This window comes from Natrix helvetica (assembly GCF_964273705.1).
Source record: "Natrix helvetica genome assembly, chromosome: Z".
Taxonomy (NCBI): Eukaryota; Metazoa; Chordata; class Lepidosauria; order Squamata; family Natricidae; genus Natrix; species Natrix helvetica.
Genome location: NC_138554.1, coordinates 125156326 through 125177987, shown reverse-complemented (window position 1 = coordinate 125177987; position 21662 = coordinate 125156326).

The following is a 21662-nucleotide window of genomic DNA, read 5'->3' as shown; positions in this document are numbered from 1 at the left end:
AAAATTGAAAATTATACTCCTCTCAGTTCAAAATATCTCTTTTTGTTTGGATCCAATAATCTTTCTGTAGATTAAGTCCCATTGATCACCCTGGAAGAGATTTATAGACCATGCTAATACAAATGTATACAGAAATAAATGTCAGTGTAATAGATAGGTTTACTCCCACATCAATGAGTATCTCCAAATAGTCAAATATAGCACTTTACAAAATTGTATTCTATTAGCTTTGGTGGCATAAAAACATTGCATCCTGGATGCTGAGGGGAAGATAATGAAATCTGTAAAATTAAAAAAGAAAAGGGAAACTCTTTTTTGAATTGCTCCACTACTTACAGTTTATGCCTTTATTCAGAAAGTGGTTACTGAAATTTCTTTCATATCTGTATTTTCTTTTCCACCATTTTAACTTTCTTCTAAGACTTTCACTTAGAGTTAAATTTGATTTTCTGGAGCCCTCTCTTCAAAGGTCTCTAACATGCAGGAATAAAATAATATTTTAAAAATAAAATTGTAGTTGATTTATGGGACCTTCCTGGGCAGCAAGGCCCAATGTAACTGGAGGTTACAGATGTCAGTGTCCGAAAAGGATCTTTTTCACTTCTCCCTCCATTCAACATGCCCTGGAATTCACAAATTCTATTTGCATCTTACAGCCCTTGGAATTTGAACTGAAAGCTGTTTCCTAGGCAACAAGCAAACTACCCTCCCCCCAAAAAAAATCACCACATGGCAGCAAACCTACTTGCAACCTTCTCTCTCCCCTCCCTCTGCCTTATATTTCATTAAAACTCAAACTAAGATTTCTCATTTTTTTAAACAAATTGGATTGTCTTCAGCTTCACATTGGTGATACCGAAGTTATATCACAAAAGCAGAATGAATTTCATTTACCAGATTACAGGTAGTTCATGGTTTATGACCATAATTGAGCCAAAATTTATGTTGTTGAGATTTTGTTAAATGAGTTTTGGTCCATTTTAAGGTCTTGCTTGCCAGAGCTGTTATGTGAATCACTGCGTCAAGGTTCAAAGTAACCCTCCCAACGAAAGAAGACTCCAAGGCTTGAATTTCCTCAAAGTTCCATTTTATTAGAGATGTCATATTGGCACATCTGGGAAAACCCAAATCTGAAAGTTTCCAGGTTTTCCCTATCCAATTGAAAGTTCAAGTTCCTGCCCAGCACCCACATGTCCATCACATGGTCCAATCAGGCACCGTCCCAACTGGAGATGCCTCCCAGTCACACCACTTCAAGTGCAGGGCAAGATGTCCTTGTCTCTCTGAGAAAGGAATGTTATTTTGACTATATCTACCCCACTCCAAATAACCCCCTCCCCCTCCCAGTTTTCCACAGTAGAAAATGTGGCAGGCCTGAAGGCCCAATGTAAAAGATGGCTTCCAGGCCTGACACACTGCACTTGTTAAGTTACTATCACAGTTGCTGTGAATCTGGCTTCCACATTGACTTTCCTTGTCAAAAGTCTCAAAATGCTCCTGGAACATTACAACTGTTATAAATACGAGTCAATTGTCAAAAGTCTGAATTGTGATCACATGACTGAAAAGGTCATAAGCATAAAAAATGGCCACATGTCACTTTTTTTAGTGTTGTCATAACTTTGAATGGTGGATGTAGTTGTAAGTTGAGAACTACCTGTATTGAAATCTAATGGCCTGTCACGGTAGGAACGGCTAAATTTTCACTTTTGCATGAGCTTGAGTTCTATCCATCTTATTTACTGAAGATCTCCTTAGATACTTTAATGAATATATAAATTATTTTTCTTCTCCCATCACCCATATTAATTCATTTCATTTCTATATGTTTTCTTTATATTATGTAGGCAAATAGGCCACACATGTTTGATGAAGTGCTCTGCCTTCTCCTACCATACTCCAATCCCTGAGGAGAATCTTAATTTTTAAAATATACTGGGTTTTTTTCTCACCATAGTAACAAGAGTCACTTGAAATTTGGAAAGTAGAAATTGAGCTTACCTCAACTTCTGACTTCTAAAAATGCCATTTTCCAAGTTTTGAGAATGCCAATCTCAGAAATTTTGGAGCAGAAAAAGTAATATGTATGAGACAGAACATTCTGGAAAAGGAAATGACCCACATGGTGATTAGGAAAAAAAACAGGTTTTATAAGTATAACAGAAAATAAATTGCTTTATTTCTTTACAGAGATAGACAAAGCCTACTACCTAGCTAATGATATGCTAGTAAGAGAAAAGTCATTTTATATTTTGATTATGTCTGGGAAGGAACCATTAATTATCAATCTCTTAGATCAAGAGTAGATAGTGTGAGAAAAAGAGGGACATTGTGTCAATCCTTAACTTTCTGCACCATTGCTTATTAAGATCACCAGGTTATGGGGTGCTGAAGAATCAGTCTTACCAAGTTTGCACTTCCAACAAGGAAGTCATCCAAATAAAGCCTAGTGGTTAAATCACCAGGCTAGAAAGTGAGAGACTGAGAGTTCAAGAGACTTTGGACCACTCACTCTCTCCCTCAGCTCAACCCACCTCATGGGTTGTACTGGTGGAAGCTCTGTTGAATATGTTCATCATCTTGAGTTGTTTTTAAAAACAGCTAGCCAATAACCTGGTGTTGCCCAGATATTTATTTATACGGGGAAAATGTCTGGGCCAAACATAATTTCTAATGTTACCAGACGGAGCCCCCTTGTGGAATACTGTGAAGCCATTACCATGGCAACTCCACTGCATTGTACAGTAGAAGCTATTTTACAGCAGAACAGTAGAAGCCATTTTAAAGCACAACAGCCATAACTTAACAGAACACACATCCCGAGGGGTGTTAGGGGTGACTTACTCCAACAGTATTTGTTTCCAGAGAGTAAGTCATATGTGTACCAAGTTTGGTTGAAATTGCTCGAGGTGTTCCAGAATGATGCTGGAACACACACACACACAGACACACACACATACAGACACACACGATAGATAGAAAATAGAAGATGAGGAGGAGGAGGAGGAGGCAGGAAATAATAGACTAACAAATAAATAAGGATCTCTTGTTCTTGTGCTCAATATTCAACACTTAAATTATGTCTTAAAAGAGAAAGATTTTTAAATGCTTATGTTGCAAGATCAAGCAGCATAATTAACAAAAATAATTAAAATATAAACTTGGAGGAGGGCTTGCCCTTCAGGTTTCAGTCTGGGAAAAGTCAGAGCTTTCCATGTTTAAATTGACTGGATTGATAGAATTATTGTTAGTATTATTCTAACCAATTGCAATCTTGGAAACATATTTGGGAGTGAGCCGTTTTGAATTCAGCATGGATTTCTTTTTGATGCCAAGGAGACCTGTATAACATTTCATAGTTGAATTGCTAAGGCAGAACAACTAAGAAGTGCAAAATCTGATATGGTTAAGGCAATCTTAACAAGTAGAGGGGAACCAGCTGATAGACCTTGGTTGGTTTGCAAATGAAATAGGATTGGACCTGATTAATATCTACATCAAAATCCTTCAAGCAATACCAATTAAGCTGTAGCCTAACTAGGGGTCCCCAACTCCTATTCAGGCTGTGTGAGTGGTGGGCTGGCATAATCTAAAGTCGAGCTGTGTGCACATACACATGTGTACTGGCCTCTCACTTATGTAAGTCGAGTTCCACATGCATGTACATGTCCAGTTCCTCTCCCCACCCAGCCAGACAGGCTGCCAAGCCACAAAGGTTGGGGGCCATTGGCCTAGACTGAGAAGACTTGGAAGAAGACAACAGCAAATCACTTCTGTCCCACTATCCAGAAAACTAATGGACACGTCCACAAAGTCACCAGGAATCAAATTAGACTTGAAGGAGACTTAATCAATGTCCCTCATTGGTCCAAAAGTTATGGGTTAAATAACAAGATTTTTCAGTATTTCAGGACTATTTACTGACCTAGCAAACTCTGCAACCAATGACGAGGAAAGGTAGGTCATCTCAGCACTGCCCTTATGAATTCATGCTACTGGCCCACTCTGTTTCAGGCACAAAGCATCCTTTGTCTCTTGATTTTTAAGACACCATATTTTAATCTCTTCTAAGCTGTTGGAAGAACATGATGCTAACAATGAAATCAGCAGGAAGAAAATGAAGCCCAACTGTTCCTCTTCCCTCCTAGGGACTTGCCCATATGGGGCCCTATAGTATCTTTGCCTTCCCTTCTCTACTGAGTTTTGAATTTCCTTTGCCTTTGCTACACACCAGGGAAGTTAGGATGTTAGAGTTTGCACATCACCTTCTACTGCAAAGGCTCCACAATTCGAAATATCTTCCTAGAGCAAACATATCTGGCATTTTGTCTGTTACACTTTTGAAATTCTGCCTTTGTGAAGTCAAGAGTAAGCTTCATTGTATCAACACTAATGCAATTTGGGGGGATGTTTGGACAACAGCCATCTCTGTGGGAAAGGAATTGAGCTTTGGACAGGAAGTGTCCCATGTCATGACTTATGTCTGAACCCTGTAAATGACTCAGATTCAGCTATATCATTACTGGCTTAAGACAAATATTATAGAGCATACCAGAGATGCTTACTCTAGCCTCCTAGGTTTGTTTTCTTAGTAATTGGCTGTAACCCAAAAGTATTTGTAGATATCAAGCGTGGATATTTTCCTCAATTTTTTTTTTTAAATCCTGGCAAGAAATTTAGCAATGCTGCCATTATGGAATCAAATTGTGTTACAGTTCTACAGTGTCTATCCAAAGCTTTCTATATGACAGTGATGGCTAACCTTTTTGTAAAGGTGTGCCAAAAGTGTGTGCGTGCACTATCATGCATGTGTGCCCAGACCCACAATGGAATGTGCCCTCTCTGTGCATGCATGCACAACCCACCAGGGGGAGTTCCTGGAGCCTGGGGAGGGGAAAACAGCCTCACCTGGCCCCTGGAGGACCTCTGGATGTCAGTGTTCCAAATATCATGCAGAAAGTTCATGATCTTATCCCCACACCCATAAATCCATCACATGGTCCAATCTTCTTTGGCCATGCTGGCATCTCCACCCAGCTGGTTCCTGTCAGGTGCAGAGGTGCGGAGACAAAAGATGACCTTGAGCTTCTAGAAAGGAATGACAACAACACATTCCACAATTCTACTCCTTTCTATTCCCCCCTCCCAACTACTACACTAATGAAACAGCACAGTGAAATAATAGACAGTGTGGCAGGCCAAAGATCCTAAAAGGAACATAACTACAGGCTTGACACTGGAAGGTGGAAATTGATTTTTTTTTAACTTCCACTTAGCCCATTGGGCCTGTTTTTCACCCTCCTCAAGTTTCAGTAAGGCCTACGGAGCCTGGCGAAGGCAGAAAATGAGCCCAACGGGCCAACAAGATGTTTGGAAATGATGGCTTTCCGCCTTCCGGAGGGCCTCTGGAGGGACTGCGGAGGCCATTTTCGCCCTCCTCAGGCTTCAGGAAAGCCTACAGAGCTTGAGGAGGGTGAAAAACAGGCCCAATGGGTCAGAATGAACTTCTGGTTGACCCATTGGGCCTGTATTTTTCCCTCCCCAGCTCTGAAGGCTTTCCTGAAGCCTGAGGAGGGTAAAAATGGTCTCCCTGGCCCTCTGGAAGGTCAAAAATCAGTTGGCTGACACATGCACTGGAGCTGAGGCTGGCATGCCGACAAATATGGCCCCAAGTGTCACCTGTGACATATGCGCTATAGGTTCACCATCATGGCTATATGACATTAAGTTTAAGTAATATAAATATTCTACATTTCAAAACAATGCCTAGTAAACTCTCTAAAACGGGTCTATGGAGATTCTCAGTCATCCATGTTTTTTCAAGGGGCAAATGGACTTTCCGGTTTTTCTTTGAAGATGTTTCGCTTCTCATCCAAGAAGCTTCATCAGCTCAATAAGTTTCTTGGGTGAGAAGTGAAGCATCTTCAAAGAAGAAAAAACAAACAAATAGAAAATCCAGTTGCCTCTTGAAAAAGCACCTTTGGGTCTCTAAATCAAGGTTTCCCCACCTTGGCAACCTTAATAGGTGTGCACTTCAACCCTGGGGTGGAATTCTGGGAGTTGAAGTCCAAATGTCTTAAAGTTGCCAAGGTTGTGAAACCTTGATATTGCCCAGTGATGGCTAACCTTTTTGTTGTCGCATGTCAAAAGTGTGCACTTACACGACAGAATGTGAGTATGCATGCCCATACCCATAATGCAATACATGTGTGACACTCCCCATGCCTCACCCCCTGTGCATGTGTGTGTCACCCACCAGGGCCCCATTTTGGGCCTAGTAGGCCTCCCTGCAGCCTCCTGGGAGCAAAAACAGGCCGCAAAGGGGAAAAAACATTCCACACACATCTGTGTCCCATTTTGGGCCTAGCAGGCCTCCCTTTAGCCTCCTGGGATGAAAAACAGGCTGTGGGGGGTCCTCCCCTCTCACACTCCCCCCAACACATGCATATGTGATCCCCTAGCCCCCAAGCATGTGTGCACATCTCCCACATGTGTCCTGCATATGCTTGGCAGAGACCCAAAAATCAGCTGGCCGGTGGGAGATGTGTACGCATGTGCAGTGGAGCTGAGGTGAGGCAATGGCTTGTGTGCCTTCAGAGAGGGCTTTGCATGCCACCTGTGTCATATATGCCATAGGTTCGCCATCATGGATGTAGCCTATATTGCTTCCAGAATTCCAATTATATCCATACATGGAATTGAGCAAACAGGAGCCTCTCTTTTTGAATCATGGTTTATCAACTACAATAGGTATGTACACAGTGACGTGCGGTGAGGTTTATGGCTGGTGAGGCTGGTGATGTCATCAGGAAGGCGGAGAATGGGACCACTGTTATATTCCTTTCCTCCCCGACATACGACCGGGGATTCCCTCTGTTGACAGCTAGCAACAGCCATGCCGCGCCTTAGCCAATCAGGCGCGGCTTGACTAAAGGCGGGCTGTTCGGCCATTCTGATTGGTTTCTCTGCTTGACAGCTCTTCGTATAAATAGCTGTCAAGCAGAGAAACGCGCTGATTCTCTCCTGTAATTGTTACTGCTGTTCTGTTAAATAAAATAGAGTTGGACGTTCCTCAGCGTGTCAAGCCTCGTCTCTTCCCACTATTCTTCACTGGCGACGAGGATGGGATCACTCTGAGGCGACGAGCCTGACGGAACCCGACTACCGCGATCTTCCGCTCGAGTTCCAGCTTTCCGAGCCGCACAACTCCGAGCTATATGGCATCGCTTCCCCCGTTCGCTCCCTTCGGGACAGACGGAGAAGGATGGGCCGGTTTTTTAGAGCGCTTTGAGTGCTTCCTCAGGGCCAATGGGAAGCGGGGCATTCCGATGGAGGAGAAATGTAGTTTCTTCCTCAGCAATTGTGGAACCCCAATGTTCAACGCCGCCCGGGCGTTGGCAGCACCTCTGCCAGTCCACGAACTTGACTGGGACACTTTAATGACCAAGCTGCGAGGTCATTATGCCCCGACCCCGTCGAAGATAGTGCGACGATACGCGTTCCGCCAATGTGTCCAGAAACCGCAGGAAGATGTGAGCCAGTTCCTCCAGTCCTTGAGGACTACGGCCATCCCCTGCAAATTCCTGGACCTTGAGGACAACCTGGTGGAGCAGTTCGTCAGCGAGGTCAAGGACCTCCGGCTGAAGAGGTGCCTCCTGGCTCGGCCTGAAATCACCTTGGCCGAAGCGGTCACTGAGGCGCGGGCGGTGGAGTTGTCCGAACAATCCACCGCAGAAATGGACCGCCACCAGCCGCCGAACTATCCAGCCCGCACCTGCCTCATCGACCAGCTGGCACCCTTGCCTAGCCCGGCTGAAGAGGAGGAAGAGCTCGTGGCCCGTCTGGCAGCGCTGCAGAGATGCCGCAATCCATAACCACCGCGCCAGACTGCGGCAGCCTGCCTTGGCTGTGGGGGCAGCCACGACCGGTCAGGCTGCCCGTTCCGGGTGTCCATCTGCCACCGGTGCTCCAAAAAAGGGCACCTGGCCCAGGTCTGCCGGGCTGTGCTGCCTCCGCCACCTCTCCAGGGAGCCTCTGGCCAACAGACGACTGCAGGACCGCAGCAGCCCCGCCGTCAGCCGTGCATGAGAGCCAGCTGTTACGCCGTGGAGCCGGGACCAGCAGCCGCCCCTGCTGAGGCAATCTACCAAGCCTCCGCAGGTGCTGACAGAATTAAGGCGTCAGTCCTCATTGAGGGCGCCCCGTGCGTAATGGAGGTGGACTCCGGCTCGTCCCGCTCCATACTATCTTGGGCTGACTTTACTGAACTCTGCCCTGGCGTTCTAAAACGCCAGTTGAATGCCAGCTCCGTGGCCCTCAGGGACTACCAGGTGTCACTTATCCCAACCCTGGGTAGCTACACCGTCAGGGTGGAATACGGGGTTTTTTTCTGGGTGCCTGCCCGTATTGGTGGTTGAGAAGCCCCTCCCCGCATTTCTGGGGCTGGACTGGTTCCCTGCCCTGGGTCTCTCCATGCAGGGGGTGCATTCCCTCTCCGAAACGCCCCCTGACGTCGTTGACGTCATCGCCGCCTACGCGGACGTGTTTGACGGACAGCTTGGGCTGTACAAGGGCACCCCCATCTCTCTCAACCTAGATCCCCAGGTTGCCCCCATTAGGCTGAAGGCCCGCAGGGTGCCTTTTGCCTTGAGGGCCACAGTTGATGCGGAGATTGACCATTTGCTGGCGCAGAGCGTATTGGAGCCTGTTGACTACTCACGATGGGAGACCCCAATAGTGGTCCCAGTGAAGGCCGACGGCTCCATACATCTCTGCGCCGACTTTAAATCCACCATCAATTTGGCCCTTCAGGCAAACCCCTATCCAGTCCCTGTTGTACAGCACCTGCTCCACTCCCTGGGGCAGGGCTGTATTTTCGTGAAACTGGATATGGCGCAGGCCTACCAGCAGCTCCCGGTGGATGACGAAGCGGCGGCTGCGGAGACTATCGTCACCCACCGAGGGGCTTTCCGTTGCCGCCTCCTCCAATTCGGTGTTTCCGTGGCCCCGGGGATCTTCCAGAGCCTCATGGAGCGATTGCTCCATGGGCTCCCTGGCATTGTACCCTATTTCGACGATGTCCTGATCGCTGCTTCCAGCCGCTCCTGACTCCTCGAAATGTTGGGGAAGGTCCTCGACCGTTTTAGGGGCGCGGGTCTCAAATTAAAACGCAGCAAATGTTCATTTGCTGTGCCTAAAGTGGACTTCCTGGGTTTCTCCATAGATGCCCATGGAATCCACCCCACCCCTGCTAAGGTTGCAGCCATTAAGAACGCCCCCACCCCCGCCTCTAAGGCGGAGCTGCAGTCGTTCTTAGGGCTTTTAAACTTTTACGCGCCATTTTTGCCGCACAAGGCGTCACTAGCCGAGCCACTGCATCGGTTGCTCGACCGATCCGCGGCCTGGCGCTGGGGCAGCCGCGAAGCGCATGCGTTCGTGGCTGTCAAAGACATGCTGACGTCAGAGGCAGTCCTAGTCCAATACAGTGACAGGATGCCCCTGACTCTAGCTTGTGACGCCTCCCCAGTGGGTTTGGGGGCTGTCCTGAGCCATGTCCTCCCCAACGGCTCGGAAGCCCCCATAGCTTTTTATTCCTGGACACTCTCTCTGGCGGAGAGGAACTACAGCCAGATCGATAAGGAGGCTCTGGCTGCTGTGTCCGGGGTTAAAAAGTTCCACGAGTACCTGTACGGACGGCATTTCATGCTCTTCACTGACCACAAGCCACTCCTTGGGCTTCTGGCCGGTGACCGTCCGACCCCTCCCATTCTGCCCCCCGCATGACCCGTTCGGTGGAGTTCCTAGCGGCATACTCATATGCCCTGGTCTACCGCCCTGGCAAGCAGTTGGGGCACGCTGATGCCCTCAGCCGCTGCCCCTTGCCTGTCTCCAATCCACAGACTGTGCCTTGCCTGTCTGTTTTGGCCATCGCAGACCTGGCCTTGCCGCTCTCCGCGAGCGAGGTGGCTGCAGTGTCCCGGGCTGACCCCACCCTCTCCCAGGTGATGGCTTGGGTTCTGCGGGGATGGCCTGGTGGGCCGGTGTCCGACGACTACCGCCCCTTCAAGGCCAGGCAGCTGGAGATGTCTCTCCACAGTGGGTGCCTCCTGTGGGGGGACAGGGTGATCATCCCACCCAACCTGCGCGAGCAGGTGCTGTCTCGCCTCCATGAGGGCCACCCAGGCATAGCGCGCATGAAGGGGCTCGCGCGCAGCTATGTTTGGTGGCCCCGTCTGGACGACGAGATCGCTACCTGGGTTGCCAGGTGCTCCACCTGCCAACACTCCCGTCCAGCGCCTCCGGCGGCCCTGCCGCGGGAGTGGGAGATTCTTCGCGGCCCATGGTCACGCCTACACCTGGACTTCGCTGGGCCTTTCCGAGGCCAGGTCTTCCTGGTCGTGGTGGACGCCTACTCTCGCTGGGTGGAGCTCATCCTCATGGCCTCCACCACAGCCGAGGCCACTGTCCGGGCATTAATGCGTGTGTTCGCCACCCACGGCTTGCCAGAGGTCGTGGTGTCAGACAATGGGCCCCAGTTTGCGTCCACTGTCTTCCAGGAATTCCTGGCCTCCCAGGGCATCAGGCACGCCCCGGTAGCCCCCTATCATCCGGCCAGCAATGGACGGGCGGAACGCGCTGTCCACTCGGCCAAGGACGCCCTTGGACGAATGGACAAGGGCGAATGGCCCACAAGGGTGGCTGCTTACCTCCTCATTCAGCATTCCACCCCGTGCCCCCTCACCGGAAAATCACCTGCTGAGATGCTGATGGGCCGGCGCCTGAGGACCACCTTAGATAGGCTGCACCCATCCTATTCAGAGGCACAGCTGGGCAACCTGGGGTCCCCTTCCCGTTCCTTCCGCGAGGGCGATCCGGTCTGGGCGAAGGCCTTCTCAGGAGAATTGAAGTGGGTGCCTGCCACCGTCACCTCCGTAACCGGCCCCTGTTCTTACAGGGTCTGGACGGCCAACGGTGCAGACTGGCGCCACCACGTGGATCAATTGAGGTGTCGCCTGCCTCCACAGCCAACCACCAACCCTGCAGGGTCGGCCACTACCTCTCAACCACCGGGCCTCGGGTTGGCACAGCAACCGATCCCTCCACCGTGGCCGTTGCCCGCTCCACAAGACCTGCCAGCCGAGACAGGGCCAGGCACCACCCGCTGGCCACAGCCTTCCAACGGTCCAGTCCCCGTTGGGTAACCAGTTCCCGCGTTGTTACCCGCCTTGGCCTTCCCTTAATCAGGCCAGCCCTATTCTTCCGTTAGTTCAAAGTTCCCTGACTCAAACCCGCCTGCGGCCGCGCCACCCCAGCCCTGCCTACCTGCTCCGGAGTCTCCGCCTCCTCCTGGGATAGGCCTCCAAGATGGCGCCCGGAGCTCCACTCCCTCCCGGGAGGAGCTCCCACGGGCACCACCTCCTCCTCCGATGGTCTGCCCCATTCTGAGGCGCTCTGGGCAGGTCCGACGCCGCCCTGCGTACCTACGCGACTACGCATGCTCCACTGTCGCGCATGCGTCCTCGCTGGGGGGGAAGGAGTGTTATATTCCTTTCCTCCCCGACTTACGACCGGGGATTCCCTCTGTTGACAGCTAGCAACAGCCATGCCGCGCCTTAGCCAATCAGGCATGGCTTGACTAAAGGCGGGCTGTTCCGCCATTCTGATTGGTTTCTCTGCTTGACAGCTCTTCGTATAAATAGCTGTCAAGCAGAGGAACGGCTGATTCTCTCCTGTAACTGTTACTGCTGTTCTGTTAAATAAAATAGAGTTGGACGTTCCTCAGCGTGTCAAGCCTCGTCTCTTCCCACTATTCTTCAACCACGTGTGCTGGAGGCTGAGGCTGCCTCAGCCTCCAGCACACATGATCCCATTCCCGCCTTCCTGAGTGCGCTCCTCCGGCTCGTGCTCCGTGGTCCCCAACAGCAGCTGCTTTTCAGTGCTTTTCTGTGTGTCTGGCGTTTAGGACATCCGGCTATCTACCTAAACGCCAGATGCACAGAAAAGCACTGAAAAGCACTTCGCCTCCAAGCCACTTCGTCTTGATGATGTTGCCGCAGCTGCTGGGCACAGCTGGACAGAGGTAGCCAGAGTGGCGCCGAGGAGTCCGGGCGGACGAAAGAGCGAGCGAGCGAGTGATGGAGGATCAGGCAGCCTGATCCTCGGTCGCTCGTCCGCCGAACTGCTTCAGTGCCACTCTGGCTACCTCCATCCGTCTGTGCCCAGCAGCTGCGGTGACATCATCAAGATGAAGTCCAGCGGAAGCAGAAATGTTGTCGGTGCTCCAGGACTTCGTCTTGATGACGAAGCCATGAAAGTGACTGGGGAATGACGAGAACCTTCCTGCCTCTGCTGGACTTCGCACGCTCCTCATGACTGCAATATACATCCAGAAGCGGTTTTTGTGGCTAATGGGGTTTGGGCTTCCAGCCCAACAGCCCCTGCCACTTCTGGACGTCTATTGCAGTCGTGAGGAGCGCGCAAAGTACAGTGGAGGCAGGAAGATTATTGGTGCTTCCGAGAACCCTCCTGCCTCCGCTGGTTGCCCAGCTGGCACTGCCCTGAGCGCGCACCTCCTCCTCCTCCTTCCTCCTCTTCCTCTTCACTCCCCATAGGCTCTTCTCCTTACCGGAGCTTAGCGGGAGCCGTGTAAAAGGGATGGGAGGAAATATATATTATTATTATACATTATTATTTCATGATGAGAGGTGAGGCTCTGCCTCCCCTGCCTCCCCTGACCGCACCTCCCTGTATGTACATTTTCTAATTAAAATGTACATTAAGCCAAAGAGAGAAGAAGCATATTATGATTTACTCCAATGCATAAGGCCATTCAGGGCTTCTGCATCCATTGTTGGGATAAGTAGTTGGAGGGTTGCAGTTTATCAATAAGCAAAGTTCTGAAACAGATGGATCTGTCTACAAAATACATCATTTCTTTTATTTCAAAGGCAAATCATTACCAAAGACAAATCTTCCCTAACAGGAAAGCTGTTTAATTGTCATTCCTTCATCCCAGGTCTAGGTAAGATTTATTTACCAGAAATTGCAATTTGTCTAGCCAGTGGGCCTATAAAGACAGTCTCTTTCTGGCCTTGTTAAATGTTCCAAGTGGCAGAGCACAGAATTCACAGTGTGATTGAAAAGAAATGAGGATTTTAAAAAGTATATGAATTCTCAGAGTACACAGGGCCTTCTGTTGTTGCCTTGACCACATTTTCAGCTTCCTTTGCAAAATATGCTATTACCATTCAGCCACAACAAGGAGAAAATGTATGACTCTTTCGTCAGTGGAATAATAAGAGAAGATGTGTGGTTAATACTCTGCATAATTTCACAATAAGGTAATTCTCAATTTCCAGTGTCTTGGCCACTGGGTATAAAGGAAGGGAGAAAAGAATGGAAAATATGCTCAATAAATAAACATCAAGCCAGACATTGATAAAATATTCTAAGGTTAAAATCAGCTTTGTCCCCAACTTTGTCCTTCCAACCCTATTATTCTATGTTCAATGAGCTGCCCCGGAGACAATAATATTTAAAGCGACCACTACCAAAAAGATCCTGTGCTTTGTTTTTTTGTGAAGGGGGAAATACAGAGAATCAAGAAGATGATTTCTTTGGCATTTTTCTGATATCAGTGAAAGTACAAGAGATGAAAGTGAAAGCTCCAGTTCTTTAATCTTAAAAGTTGAATAAATCATTACACATTGACAAGAACAAAGCAAATGGAGAGGCAAATGCCTGAGTAATTATAGAGACATGATATTTTAATGACATGGGGGGAGGGGGTGTCTAGTAATTAAAAACCCAACCTTCCATTTGAGATAGGATTTGGTTCCATAGTGACCTACTTAAGGTAATATTAAAAGAAAAACATCTGCTTTTTATTTCTATGTGGGATTTATGATGTGAACAGTTGTTTTGTGACAGGTATGTAAATAGTACAGCCTGTGTGTCATAACTAACTTTGAATCACCCTTTTCGTGACCCCCAGAGACATTCAAAGTAAAGCAGGGCTGAAACATTGGCCTTTACTACTGGCATTGTCAGGGATTTATTTATTTATTTTTTAAAGGGGAGGGAGCATCTCAAGATTGCTTTAAGACCATATTTCATTCTTAAATAATCTAACGCTACCCAATCAAACCACACTGGGTCTTGGCCCCATCTAATTTTTGGAGTATATCGCTCAACAATCTGTACAAAGTCCAATATAATCCATCATGCCTCTTAGAAAGGGACAAAATGCTGCATGTGATAATGGCAGCAAGATTGGTATTTGCACATAATTGGAAAAACAGAGATTCCCCCACTGAAGAAGAGGTAATAAATAAAATTTTGATCTGTGCAGAAATGGACAGACTGACACTAGAAATCAAAAATAGAGAGGAGGCAGAATATTATGAAATTTGGAAAAAAATGTATCAATGGTTGGAAATGAGGAAAAGGAGTCAGAACAGAATATTTTGAGGATTGTAAAATTGGAAATGGATAATACATAGATAAATATACAAAAGGGAATAAGGGATATGTTAATAGAATCAAAGTAGCTATGTACGATAAGTAGAAACTGTATTTGTTGTTATGTTAAAATATATATGGAAAGGACAAAGCCAGAAAGGTTGCTCTATGTTCAATGTTTTAATGTATATTCAATAAAAAAAATTAAAAACAAAAAATGACGGGACAAAATAATTCCAGAAATCCATTTAAATTTTAAACTTCTGAGGAGAAATTCAATAGAATACATAATAGAATAGAATACTGAATAGAGCTTGGAGGTCTTGGAGCAGTAGTGGGTTGCAGGCGGTATGCACCAGTACGGGTGTACCAGAGCCTGCCTGGAGCACCGGGTACCGTTCTGGTACAGTGCTCTGGAGGGCCCACCTGCCCGCCCGAGCTCCTTACCTGTCCTTTAAGCCTTTTGGTGCTTCCACGCACATGCATGGCACATACGGTGCATGTGCGATGCTCCACCAAGCAGCTGGAGCATCACGGAGGCTTGTGGAAGCATCTCAAGCAAGTATGATGCGTGCATGCACCACACACGTCCGTGTGGGTGATGCCAGGGCCATTCCAACCGTACTGGTTGGAACAGAATCCAGAACCCACCACTGTCTTGGAGGGACCTTGGAGGTCTTCTAATCAAACCCCCTGCTCAAGTAGGAGATCCTATACTATTCCAGACAAGTGGATGTTCAGTCTCTTCTTAAAAGCCTCCATATAGAGCATCCATAACTTCTGAAGGCAAGCCATTCCCCCAGTTAATTGTTTTCACCGTTAGGAAATTTCTCTCTAGTTCTAAGTTACTTTCCCCCCTTGATTTGTGTCTATCCATTGCTTCTTGTCCTGCCTTCTGGTGCTTTGGAAATAGGTTGACCCCCTCTTCTTTATACCTCAAATATCTCACGATAGCATCAAATATTAGAACACTGATATTAGAGCTCACATTATAAGAATGCTGACAAATCATTAATATTTGTATAGCCTTCCTTGCATCTGTTTCCAGAAGATTATGGAGAGAGTGATCTGGCAAGATTCCTATGAGATAGGGATTTGTGAATTGCTAATTTCTTGAAGAGAAATTGAAAAGTAAGTGAAGAAATCAGGATTTGCTGAGCCCCATGAAATTTACAATGAAACAATGAAAAGAGTGATGTCTTTCATTGCTATGTGAAGCAAAGATTATAGAGCTGGAAACTCCAGAGGCCAATTTTAAGACTATAGCAGGTAGTCTTTCAATGAATTTGAGGAGTCATTAGCTAATGAAATTTCATTGTGTTTTAAATTATAAAAGAATGAAGCAGAGAAAGAAACTCAGCCACTTAGCCTCAAAACATGGAAAATGACTTGCACAAACATTGCTAAGAATTTTCTTTCTTAGCTCACTGCAATAACCACAATAATCCTGCTGAATTTTTAAAAGAGACCAAATGGTCTCATAAAAATAGGATTTCATTTCATTCCCTAGAAAAAGAAAGAAAAATGTAACAATTCAATGAATATAAAATCATAATACTACATTTGTTGCCACCTCGTATATATTACAATAGTCTTTAGAAGTCTGGTGTTCTCATTATGTTTCGTCCAAAAAATATGGTAGAATGTAGTCAGAAGAAAGGGGCTCCTCCATTCCAGAGGAGAAAGAGGTAGCAAAATGTAGCGACACTAGCAACAGCACTTAGACTTATATACCACTTTATAGTGCTCTAAGTGGTTTACAGAGTTAGCTTATTGACCCCAACAATCCTAATTTTACCCCCCTCCGAAGGATGGAAAGATGAGTGAATCTTGAGCCTGGTGAGAATCGAACTGCCAAACTGCTGGCAGCCGTTGATCAGCAGAAGTAGCAAGCAGTACTGCACTCTAACCACTGTGCCCCATGGCTCATTTAAATAGTTTTCTTGGGAGGAAGACAATTAAGAAGGATGTTTCCTAGCATTTCTAAGAATGTATTATCAATGATGCAAGTAGTTAAAATAGTTTTGCAAGAATTCTGTCTATAAATGGGCAACAATAAAATAAATTGCTTGGAAGAAGCTCTACATGCCTGTCTTGATTTTGAGATCCGTGGTGGTGCAGTGGTTCCCCTCACACATATATGGTAGTCATTCCCGACTCTAGGGGGTAGTGCTTGAATCTTCAGCGCTGTCTGAAGACGTCCCTGTGGTCATGTGGCTGGCATGACTAAATGCTTAAGGTATACAGAACACTGTTACCTTCCCATCAAAGGTGGTTCCTATTTTTCTACTTGGATTTTTACGTGCTTTCAAACTACTAGACACAATATTGTATTGTATTGTATTACTAGGTTGGCAGAAGCTGGGACAAGTAACAGGAACTCACCCTGTTGCATAGCACTAGGGATTCAAATCACTGACTTCTGATTGACAAGCTCAGTGTCTTAGCCACTGGCTAATTCTGCTGAATGCCAGCAGTTGGCAGTTTGATTCTCAGCTCAAGTTTGACTCAGCCTTTCATCCTACCAAGCTCAGTAAAATGAGGACCTAGATTTTTAGGAGCAATATGCTGACTCTGGGAACCACTTAGAGGGCACTGTGAAATGATATACTATAAATCTAGGTACTATTGCTATTGCTATTTTGAGGCCCTGACATTTTAAGGCCCTAATATTAAAAACACAGAGGATGAAACAACAACCAATTACCACCTTACCAGCTCAGGAATGATAGTTGTAGTTTAAGATGTGTTTTCAGTTTGAAGGTGAGAATTAATTGTTGGTGTGGTATATGGTTGAGGTATTGGACTAGAAGTGATTATAGCAAGATTCTCATTCAACACTAACCATGAAAGCTTTATTGAGTAATTTTGGGCCAATTGCAATCTCTCAGCTCAGCAAACTTCATTGGATTGAGGTTTTGGGAGAAAACAGGAAGAAGTGTTCTGTGTATGTACTCAGCTCCTTAACAAAAAGGCAGAATATGAGCAGTGGTGGGATTCAATTTTTTTTACTACCTGTTCTGTGGGCACGGGTTGGTGGCATGGCTTAGTGGGCATGTGTTGGTGGGTATGGCGGGGGAAGGATACTGTAAAATCTCCATTCCCTCTCCACTCCAGGGGAAGGTTACTGCAAAATCTCCATTCCCTCCTGATCAGCTGGGACTCGGGAGGCAGAGAATAGATGGAAGTGGGGCCAGTCAGAGATGGTATTCACCATACTACCAACATAAAAGGGAGCTTGCTCAGGAGCTGAAATACACTAAGTAAATGAGATGAAGAGTAGAAAGTAAAGGAGAAAGGGAGGGAAGGAGAGAGGGATAGGAGGGAAGGTAAGGGGGTCAGAGGAGGAGAAAAATGAGGAGTGGTAAGGGGAGGGAGGAGAAGGAGAGAGGAGGTGGAAGTTGAGAAAAGGGAAGAAAGGAGGTAGGGAGGGGGAGTAGAGAGGGAGAAGAAAGTGATGGACAAAGTACAAATATGGTGTATGGAGAGCAGAAGAGCCAATAATTGGTTTTGGGGAGTTGTTGGTAAGATGAATTGATGTAAACATTTAATAATACAATATGATGTTGGTTATGTAATAGTATGCATGTGATTATATGTTATGAAAATGAAAAAAATAAATAATCAGAGGTGGTATTCACCAGTTCTCCAAACTACTCAAAATTTCCACTATCGGTTGTCCAGAACTGGTCAGAACCTGCTGAATACCATCTCTAGATATGACTCTCAAAAATAAATAAATAAATTTCTCCAGATGTGTCTATTGACATGCCATAAAAATGATATTCCAGGGGCCTCCAATATTGATCATGTTTAAATAAGACTAAATGTATAGCAATAACATAGCATTGAATTTACAGCACACAATATCTTTCTAGCTGCCCAGTTTTCATTAATAGCCAAAGTGCCTATTAATTCATCATCCAGGTATGAACTCGGACATTCAGAGGACACAAAGGCTATTCTCAGACAACATTCTGACCACCCTAAGGCATGCTTATGGAGCTATTAGGTATTTAAGAAGTTTTTCTTTTCTCTTGAGAAGAAAATAAAGGAGCCAAGTGAGCATCTGCTTCAAAAAGGTTATTAAAAAGAGGGAAAATAGGTATATTCTCTCAGCCTGAGAAGAAAAGAAAGACAAGAGGTAGTTATTCTAGGAGGTATATCAAGGTTACAGGGCCATTTCAAAAGTTTTAATGTGTTTCATTCCATCTTCTTCTTCAGCTTCACCAGTCTGTACATTTAATAGCCAGCAGTTTTCTGTCACAGTTTTAACCATCTGTGACTTTTATGACTTTAACCTTTTATGGTGACTTTGATATTACTGAAGCATGTATTTTTTGGTTTTCAGAAGACCAGTGAGAAAATCCCTTTCTCGTATCATTTAGGGTAACATAAAATTCTCTTATTTTAATTGTTCTGGAAGCTGGGAACCCAGTTTGGCACTGGGAATTTATGAGCCCAAAGTAAGTCAATCAAAAAATTGTGTGTTTATGTGTATGAGATAGAGAGAGAGCACTTGTGTGTGTGTGTGTGTGTGTGTGTGTGTGTGTAAAACAAGGCTACAAAGGCATTAATTTTTATTTAAAGTACTTTCATGGAAGAAGGTTATTTAAGTTTTAAAACAACTGTTTTCAAGAACTTTTATAAGGATTAGAAGGTCAAAAGCTAAATCGAGAGAAAAACTTGAGAAAAAATTCCTGGAATAAAAAGATATCCATGAAAATTGTGCCTACATTTTTTTCCCAATACATCATTCTTTAAGAGAGGAGACCAGAGAAATCTCTGTTTCTTAGCGAGGGGTCTTCCGGATAGTTTTACAGAAATGGTAAGCAGAAAACTATGCTCTGAGGAAGCTCTCTTATCTTTAGGGTTTCCTCTGATAAGTTTATTTTTTTAATATCTCCATCTACCATTTTTTGCACTATAAGACGTTGTAGACCATATGATGCACCTAGCTTTTGGGGAGAAAAACAAGCAAAACAAAATCTGTTTCTGCCTCCCAGCATCCATCAGTATTCATCTGGCTGGTGTCCTTGCAGCAAACAGTAAGCAGCCTGGTCAGTTTCAGCATGTTATCGCAGCCTGATTTAGCATGAGCAGCTGATTGGTTAAATAACCTCAGAATACCAATGATCAGTTGCTCCAAGCTGTAGTGATGGCTACCACCCATCGCTGATGCCGCCACCTATCACCCCATTTTCGGCCTCCCTGTGCCCGATTTTCAGTTTGTTCCAGGCAGTGGCAGCTTCCACCACTGCCACCACCTATCACTTGCAGCAGCAATCAGTGGTGGAGATCAGAGGCAATAAGCCACAACAGCAATGATCCATGCTGCCTGGAATGGGCCAAAAACAGTATTCATGAACACCAAAAATGGGGCATGCAAAGACCGAAAATGGGGCACATGGAGGCCCTAAAAGGCTGAAGACAGGGTACTGGTGGGTGGGTGGGTCTTTGGCAACATTCACTCTATAAGACGCACAGACATTTCCATCCACTTTTTGGGAGAGAGGGGAAAGTACATCTTATAGACTGAAAAATGTGGTATCTTATTATCCTTAACAATACAATCAGCCAACATTATTTTATTGAATATGGTAGAGTTGGTTAAAACCCATGAATATTTTCAAAAGTCACAATGTAATGTTTTTTTTCTTTTCTCTAGCCTAAGACTTTCAACAGTCTAATAAATTCTACCACCATCTGAATCCAATTGATGTAAATATTGACTTTGTTTGCAATATGTATTATCCATGGATAAATTAGCTTAATCATGACCTATTCAAGCCTATTTGCTGGATATACTAAATCATGAGCAAATTAGCTGACTGGGTTTGTACAACCACACTGAATCAGAAGCGGATCAACCTCGTTTTAATTTGGTCTGTTGTGAGATTTCAGGCATGGATATCTGGCCTGATTTCTGATCATATCACTCCTATAACATCAACTTTGCAATATTTTAAATCTTAAGGCGTATCCCACAGGATTTTCTGATTTTAATATAATGATGTTGAGAATTCCCTTTTAAGATTTCTACTAGAGATGTGTGGTGGAATGTGGTCTGGATTCCCAGGAGAGAAGAGATTCGTTCTGGAAGAGCAGGAAAGAGCAGACTCAGGAAAATGTATGTAAGGGGGAAAAAAAACTTAAAACAATTCCTTCCAAGGAGTTCTCAGAGTATTTGTTCAATGGTGCAGGTGCTCTTTGATAAGATTTCTCTCTATAGGTGGGGAACAATAAAGGAAACTGCTCACTGGGGAAATTCATTTTTTTTTTTTACTACCACTTTGGTGAGCATGGCTTGGTGGGCGTGGCAGGGGAAAGAAAGCAAAATCTCCATTCCCACTCCACTCTGGAGCCACCCAAAGGTGGTATTGTGTACTGACTTACGTAGCACAGATTTGCATGTCCCCGCGGATTGGTTCTCCAAGCAGTGGAAAATGTAAATCGCTGTCATTGACCAGCTAGTCTGCCGGAGCTCCTTAAAGGGTGAGCTCCCTAAAGGGTGAGCTCTGGCAGCATAGTCAGCAGTTCATATTTGCATGTTCCTGCAGATTGGCTCACCAAACCATGGGAAATTTAAACTGTTGTCATTGGCCAGCTAGTCTGCTGGAGCTCCTTAAAAGGTGAACTCCAGCAGATTAGCCGACAGTTCGTATTGCAGCAGCTAGGGAAATAAACATGTGCTGAACGTCTCTCAAGCCTCTTGTCTAAGGTGACCAACTTTTTTACAATGAAAAGGAGGACAAATAAATTGGAAAAAATATATCGTAAATAAAAGAATTTTTTTTCCCCCATTACAACAATAATACACTAAAATATGATATATGCATAATAAAAACATTTGCAACATTTTATATTGTAATCATGCTTACATGCCTGTTAATTATTATTTAAATGAGTACTTTTCCATTGAATTAATATTTTTTGTCAATGTATCATCTTCTAACAATATATTGGAAATATCTGAACAAGAAATATCCTTCATATTGAATTTTACGGCAAGTGCTGCAGCTAGAGTATCAACATTCAATCTCGATTTCTCACTTGTCGAAAAATCATTGGCAATTGAAAAAACGCTTTCAACTGCTGCATTAGTTCCAGGGCAGCACAACGTAAATTGAACAAGTATAAATAAATGTTCACATGGAATATGTTCATTTTTGAAATGGCTGAAAATATCCACCCATCTTTTA